Below are 8,370 nucleotides of genomic sequence, written 5' to 3'. Positions count from 1 at the left end.
CATCTCAACCATGGTGGTGGTCTGGATGCCATTCATCTTGAAATGACCTTCATCAAGTGCCCTTACCTTGATAGTTAACACTGTCAAGGGCACCCTCCGGGAACACGGATCCCATCATTTGAAATATGATGGGTTCCATCATACATTCAATCATAGCCATCCAATCAATGGCTAGATGGTTCTGCTGAATAGTTAGGATTGAATGTATAATGGAATCCATCCTATTTCAAATGATGGAATCCGTTTCCACCCTCTGGCTTCACCAAGAAATGTGCATTATATAAGCACATGTGGAAATCCTATCATCACAACTAACTAATAAAATGAACGGCAATCAGAAAATAAAAGCCTCAAAGAGAGAACTTCAGGTCACATGCACATACAAGCACAAACACACAGACTCATGCATGCAGAAGCACATGGGTGCACATGCTTGTGATTGCGCTCTTCCACTGATGGATGGTATTAAAACTATGCAAAATGTTTGACATGATGAATCAAAAGCAGAAACAAGTAACAACTTTCTGAAAGATAAAATAAAGAATGGATGATTTCTTGTTATTGTTTTATTTCTTGAAACATTAGCAAAGGACCAAATAATGGAAAAAATTAAGCAACAAACTTATAATTTATTTAGGAAAAGAACCAGGCTTTAGGAATCCTTGACCATAAGGAGGTAAAACAACAGTATGGACCCATGAGGCAATAATCCTGTTTACGAGAAGCATAAGAATGTTTTTTATGCTACAATGTCAAACCCTTTGATTAGACAATGCAATATATAACCCAAAAATGGCTTACATCAGTTAAAAATCATACTAAAGCCTACATATATAACATGTATCATAATAGAGAAAGGCAAAGGAATTAAGCAATTGATGTTGCACCTACAATTGTTCACATGATCCTATCCGCTTGCCATGGTCTTCCGGATTTGGTGCACCAGTGACTTGCAATCTGTGGTCCTAGTGACCGGTGCAACCTCTGTTTTTGGTTGCCTTAGTAGCATGTTGTTGATTATGTTATTATTAACTGGTGTTTAAGTGTCTCCAACAGTAGTGATCATTAGGATTAAGACCCTTATAGGTGTCTCTAACACCAACCTGGGCATGATACCAATTATTTAAAGACAAAAGTGAACTGAAATATAAGTCTTCATATTCTTTTCTTCATTGTTTTGACATACATGTACTAAAGTTGGTTATGAATCATGCCCAGATTGGTGTTGGAGATAGGGATGGCAGTGGGTCGGGTCAAGAACGCAGACAAGGTCTCCACCTCGCCCCATCTCAAAATTCCACCCTTCATCCCCACCTCCATCTCTGCATGGGTTTTGATTTTGACCTCCATCCCCGGTCCAAACGGGGTGAGGCGGGGCATGGCCCCATTTTCCCTCAGTCCACTATCTTCCCTAAAGAGTATTTTAGCATTTTACTAATGGGGATCGGGGACAGGATGGGGCAAGGCGGGGTGGGAGAAAGCATAAGTCCATCCCCACCTCCATCCCCGGTCCAAATGGGTTGAGGTGGGGTGGGGCCCCGTTTCCCCCTGGTCCACTGCCATCCCTAGTTAGAGACACTTCTAAGGGTCCTAATCCTAATGATCACTACTGTTCATTTGGCCAATCCTCTATTTTTGGTTGCCTTAGTAGCATGTTGTTGAAAAAACCATTGCCCAGCTGTTGATCCAGTTCCCACCACAACAATTTCACCCTTTGTGAAAAAAAAACCTGCAATTGTCATAACATCAGAGCAAGGTTAAGACGTTAATAGGTTAAGCAAACTTCCATCAAGTCCCAAGTCAAGAAATCTTGCTCCTGCAAAAAATCAAAGTCTTATATCTTTTGGCCTATAAATCACTATAGAAATTATTTATGTATTACTCTAAGAGTATTTTTGGATAGATCGCACATAACTATGTTTTATGTTGTACATTTTCAGATTTTCTGATAATATTTGTGATTAACATCAATGGCAGATAAGGGTTGGATTAGTAAACTAAGATAATTTAATAATTAAATAAACTAATATAATTTTCAATATTTGTTATAATGATGAAAGATAGATCTAACTAGCTTTTGTGTATATTTTTGTCGTTAATAGGTTAAGTAGAGAATACTTACAAGGACTACAGGATTTTATTCAGTTTGCTTGAAATAACAATGCCATAGTTAAGGGAAAAATTAGGTGCCCTTGCGTTAACTGCAATAATTGCTTGTATTAACATACGGATGATGCCATTGATCATATGGTATATGAGAGTTTCTATCCAAATTACACTTGTTGGTATTTTCATGGTGAGCCAATATCATCTACAAGTGATTCCAACACAAAAGAAAATAATCCAATTGAAGGAGATGAAATGCGTGAACTGTTAAACGATGTATTTGGAATGCCAAATTATGATGGATGGCTAGACGAACATATGGGTGAAGACTTGGATGATGTTGATACAGAAACTCAAACATTTTTTAAGCTTCTACGAGATGCAGGACAAAAATTATATCCAGGCTGCACCAAGTTTTCCAAATTATCTTTTCTTGTTTGTTTATTTCATATAAAATGCCTTGGAGGATGGAGTAACAAGTCATTCACCATGCTGTTGGAGTTGTTGAAAGAAGCATTTCCCCAAGGTGAACAGTTGCCAAAGGATTATTACAATGCACAAAAGCTTATTAAAGATCCGGGTTTTAACTATAACAAGATTCATGCTTGTCCAAATGATTGCATGCTATATTAGAAAGACACAATTGGTAAAAATACATGTGATATTTGTCATGCTTTAAGATGGGAAATTATTGGAGATGAAAATATTGAAGATGTGATTTTCAATGAAAGTGGAGTACATTAATACATGTTAGGTACATAACATGCAATATTAGTAATTTTTAATTAGAGGTGTTAGTTTGATATCAATGAAGTTATCATTTTGTTATATTTATTTCTTGCAGGTTTGGAGTTGTTGGATGTTGCTGGGAATGCATGATATTTATAGATTTATTAGTTAGTGAAAAAGGTGCAAAGGGTCTGACCCGATCCATGTAATATCCATGTAATGACCATGTAACTCCTTTTACATTTATCGGGTCTGGATACACCAGACCTGGACCCATACTGTAATGTAAACTTAAATACACAAGTTAGGTCACGATTTCTTTTTACTGAAATCGTGACAGCCGTAATCGACCTCTCTCTCCCTCTCTCTCTCTCTTCTCCTTCTCAACGCAGGTACAACGGAAAACTTTCATGGTATCAGAGCATAGATCCATCTAGTGGTTGAAGAGGATTCCAAAGGTGCGACAGATCAAAGGTTTGAGGTTTCTTTCATCTCCCATCTTCTTTTCTTCTTCAGTTTTTCTTTTCTTCTTTAGTTTTCTTTTTCTCTACCTCCATTCCCAATCTCCATCTCTCGTTTTCCCCCTTTTTCTGTTTTTCTTCAGTCTTTTCTTTTCCTTTTAGTGGATTCACGCCTCACGTGAATTCCTAAGCAGTTCACGAAGAGCTCACGTGAATCCTGGTTCACGATAACCCTGTACATCAAGGAAGGGAAAGGCTCGTTTCACGTGAATGTCCTATTTCACGTGAAACACTAAGATTAAATTATAAACCATTCAATTTTTTTTTCTCTCTTTTCTGCGTATCCCTTCTTCTACTGGGCTGGATATCCAAGTCTGATCGTGCATTTCAGGCAGACCCGCGACATCAAATCTGGGATTCTAAACCCTTTTGATGTTCAGCCTGCTGTGTGACAATCTCTTTTGATTCGACTCTCAGAACCCCTTTCTCGTATCATATTTCTTTTGACTTTTACGAGTGGGATCCACATTAAAAATACAATATGTTTTTTTTCTCTTCCTTCCCTCGTTGCTTCCACATTGAAAATACAGTCTGAATTTCTTTTTCATTGCTTAAATATCCGACCTTTCAAAAGTAAAAAAAGAAAACCCAGTCTTGGAATACAGCCTGAATTTCTTCTGACAGCCTGTGGTCGCCAATTTTTGAGTTTCTCAGCCGAAAAAAAAGGCGATCAGCAAACATCTCTGGCGGCAGACTGAGCACTCTGTGGATACTCTGGTAACACAAAAAGGGGTTCCTTTTTCTTGTTAAAATTCTTCTTCATGGATATTTATTCCTCTTCATCCAATCTTTCTTCAAGTTTCCTCACTTAACTCGTTTCTGAAAAGTTAACTACCTCAAACTTCTTGATTTGGAAGAGACAAATCATTCCTTTTATAAGGAGTCAAGGTCTCTTAGGTCACCTTGATGGAACCACTCCCGCTCTACTCGAATTTGTTACGAGAGAGGAAAAAGACGACAAAGGAGTAAGTTCAATTGTGTATGTCAAGAATGTAGAGTACCTTAACTGGGAAAGGAAAGATCAGTCGGTGGTTGCATATATTACTTTCACCTTGTCCCAAGAGGTCCTTGTTGCAATTCCTGACAACTGTACTGCTCTGTAACTTTGGGGAAAATTGGTTCAAACATATTCACAAGTTTCGCAGGCACGAATGGTTTTTCTCAAGAGGGAATTTCAAATGCTGAGAAAAGATTCCATGACCATCATGGAATATCTGAACAAGATGAAGACTATCACAGACCAACTTGCAGTTATAGGGTGCGCGGTGAGTGACAATGATATGGTACAACCGACTCTGAGTGGATTGGGATCCGACTACAATATGATCGTCACTTCACTATTGTGTCTCCCTGCCCTTCCTACCTTTGATGAGTTGCGAGCAAAATTGATTTAGTATGAGATGACTCTGAAAGGGTTCTCTGAGGAATCTCACATTCACACAAATTCTCAGGAAGTTTTTGCCACAGGAGTGACTTATGGTAGAGGACGGGGACGAGGAGGACAAGGGCGAAGTGGACACGGAGGGCGTGGTCTGCTTCCCACTCCAAATACGTTAGCTCATGCGCAGGGATCAAGATCCATTCCTACTTGCTTCCTTTGTAACAAAAAGGGGCATATCAAGGCGAATTGTTGGCATAATCCAGAGAATAAAGGAAAGGGCCCACAGACAGAAAACAAAAGGAAGTTCTCAAATAATGGAGAGATTAAAAATCTGCTGATATCTGCCTTGTCAGAGTTAAATTGAAGCAGAGTGATGAAGGCACTTGGTTTGTCGACTCAGGGGCATCGACTCATATGACAGGTGATGCAGGTAAGATTTCTAATCCCATTCCTTATTTTGGAAAAAGTAAGATTGTCACTGGAGATGGATCCCACCATCCTGTTTCTCATGTTGGAAAAACTGTCATTCTCATGTCATATTCCACTCTTACTCTTTCAGACGTTCTTTATACCCCTGACATTAAGAAAAATATTGTCTCTGTTTCCAAACTTATTGATGATAATAATGTTTCAATTGAATTCACTTCCTTCTCTGTGCAGGTCAAGGACCTACGCACGAGGGAAACATTCGCTGAAGGAAAGAGACGAGGCAATATGTATGTCTTTGAAGAAGCTCCTTGTCATGATGTTCGCCCTGTCCACCTGAATTCAAAGCCCTCATTAGAGTCGTGTTCATCCTCTTCTGCTAATGCTTTTAGTATTTCTGAATGTAATAAGTCATTCTTATGGCATAGTCGGTTAGCACATTGTGGGAGTCATTTTATTGAGAAACTTGTATCTAATAATCTCATTCCAAAAGAAAGTCTCAATAGAGATGAGAACAATCACAGATGTTTCAGTTGTCTTTCCTGCAAGAGTCATGTATTACCTTTTCATTCCATTAATAAGAGAGCTTCAAAACCTTTTGAGATAATCTGTTCTGATGTATGGGGACCCGCCCCAATTGCCTCTGGATATGGAAGCAAATAGTATCTAATATTTGTTGATAGCTATTCTCGATACACTTGGATATATTTCATAAAAAATAAGGCGGAAGTCTTCTCTTTGTTTCGAAATTTTCTTTCCCTTGTCAAAAATCAATTTTCTGAGTCCATTCAATTTTTCCAATGTGATGGAGGTGGGGAATTCTCATCCCGTGATTTTATTTCTTTTCTTCAAAATAACGGAATATGAAGAAGGGTGTCCTGTCCTCACACCCCTCAACAAAATGGAATTGTTGAACGAAAACACAGACATATCGTTGAAAGTGCTATGAGTATGCTTCATGACAGCAATCTTCCCATCAACCTATGGGCAAAAGCTTTCCATTCTGCCGTGCATGTGATAAATAGACTGCCTATAGTTGTTCTGGAAAATAAGTCTCCTTATCACTGTCTTTTTAGAACTCATCCTAGTTATTATGATCTGCGTGTTTTTGGATGTGTCTGCTATGCGCATATCGATCAGTCTCTGAGAAACAAGTTTCAAGACAAGGCCCAAAAGTGCAGATTTGTGGGATATGCAGATGACTACAAAGGATATAGGTGTTATGATCCCACCAACAAACACATCAGAACCTCAAGAAACGTTGTCTTTGATGAACAAAATTTTGATCACGGAGCTGACACAACGAATATACCAACTGAAATTTACTATCCTTGGCTGAGCTCAGAACTTTTTGCTGGCTCCAATGAAGCATGTTCTTCAGTTTGTGTGCAACAAGAAGGAGAGGTGTTTGAGAACACTGGGACGTCGGGGTCACAGAATGCAGAGGAAGTACCGGGTAGATACAAAGGCATTGTCTATTCTAGACAGAGACCGACAACATCAAGCCATTCAGATCATGTCTCAGTCGCTAATCCTGCGCCTTCTCATACTCTTGCAGCCAGAAAATTAAACTGCATACGACATCCTATTGACAGGTGGGTTAGTTATAACAACTTCTCCTTGGATCTTCAACTGTTTTTAACTGCCATCAATAATGACGAAGAACCCATCATATATTATCAGGCTGCCGCTTCTATGAAATGGGTAGAAGCCATAAATGATGAAATGCAAGCCTTGCATGAATGTGGAACATGAGAAGTTGTTCCCCGACCACTTGATAAAAATGTTGTCGGATGCAAATGGGTCTACAAAATCAAGTACAAGCCGGATGGAACCATTGAACGATATAAGGCCAGGCTTGTAGCAAAAGGATTCACTCAAGAAGCAGGGCAAAACTATGATGAGACTTTTAGTCCGGTTGTAAAAATGGGAACGATTCGAACCATCATCTCCCTGGCTATTGAATATGGATGGAAGTTGAGTCAGCTTGATGTAAAAAATGCATTTTTACATGGGAATTTGAAGGAGGAAGTATACATGGAACAACCCCCTGGATATCAAGAACAAAATTATAAAACCCATGTATGCAAGCTAAAAAGAGCCATCTACGGCCTGAAGCAAGCATCTCGCTCTTGGTTTGATAGCTTCTCGCTAGAGATTCAGAAACATGCATTTTCACGTTCCATGCTGGACCACTCATTATTTATTTTTAAAAGCCCGCCTGTGACCACTCTATTATTAATTTATGTCGATGATATTATCATCACAGGAAACTCTGCGGGCCATATTCAAGAAATAAAAGACTTATTAGGTCAAAGGTTCAAAATGAAAGATCTTGGAGTTCTACGCTATTTCCTTGGTGTAGAAGTTGATAACCAGGCTCATGGTTTGACACTCACTCAACACAAGTACACCGTAGATGTTCTCAGTAAGGCAGGTATGAAAGACTGCAAACCTCTGGGAACTCCGAGTGCACTTCATCCAAAACTTAGCGCTCATGATGGAGATCTCTGTGATGACCCCACCAGGTATCGTAGCATAATAGAAATGTTACAATACCTCACATTCACTAGACCTGATATTGTTTATTCAGTCAATCAAGTGTCTCAATTTATGCATGCGCCACGTACTGGACATATGGAAGCAGTCAAGAGGATCCTTAGATATCTGAAAGGGACTATTGGGGATGGATTGATGTATTTACCACAGTCATATGGCCAAGACGAGCACGAAATTACTGTATATTGTGATGCAGACTGGGCAGGAGATCCTGACGAACGAAGATCTACATCAGGATATTGTGCCTTCATTGGAAGAAATTTAGTCTCTTGGAGCAGTAGAAAACAAAAAACTATCGCTAGATCAAGCACTGAGGCTGAATATAGATCCATGGTTGCTGCCACTGCCGAAGTCACATGGATCAGGCATCTTCTAACTAAAGTAGGAGAAAAGATCTCCCACACTACCTTGCTTTGTGACAATCAAAGTGCCATCAACATGTCATTCAATCCAGTACATCACAGTCGTGCCAAGCATATTGAGATCGACCAACACTTTGTGAGAAAGAAGGTTGAAGAAAAAAAGATTGAGCCTGAGTTTGTCAGCACTGAAAGACAGGTTGCAGACATATTTACCAAAGGGTTAACCAAGGACCGCTTTTGGATGCTTAAAAGCAAGTTGTTCATGGTTCAAAATCATAATCAACTT

The sequence above is a fragment of the Nuphar pumila genome, chromosome 15, assembly GCF_984573655.1.
Source record: "Nuphar pumila chromosome 15, dmNupPumi1.hap1.1, whole genome shotgun sequence".
Taxonomy (NCBI): Eukaryota; Viridiplantae; Streptophyta; class Magnoliopsida; order Nymphaeales; family Nymphaeaceae; genus Nuphar; species Nuphar pumila.
Note: the sequence above shows the minus strand (reverse complement) of the source record.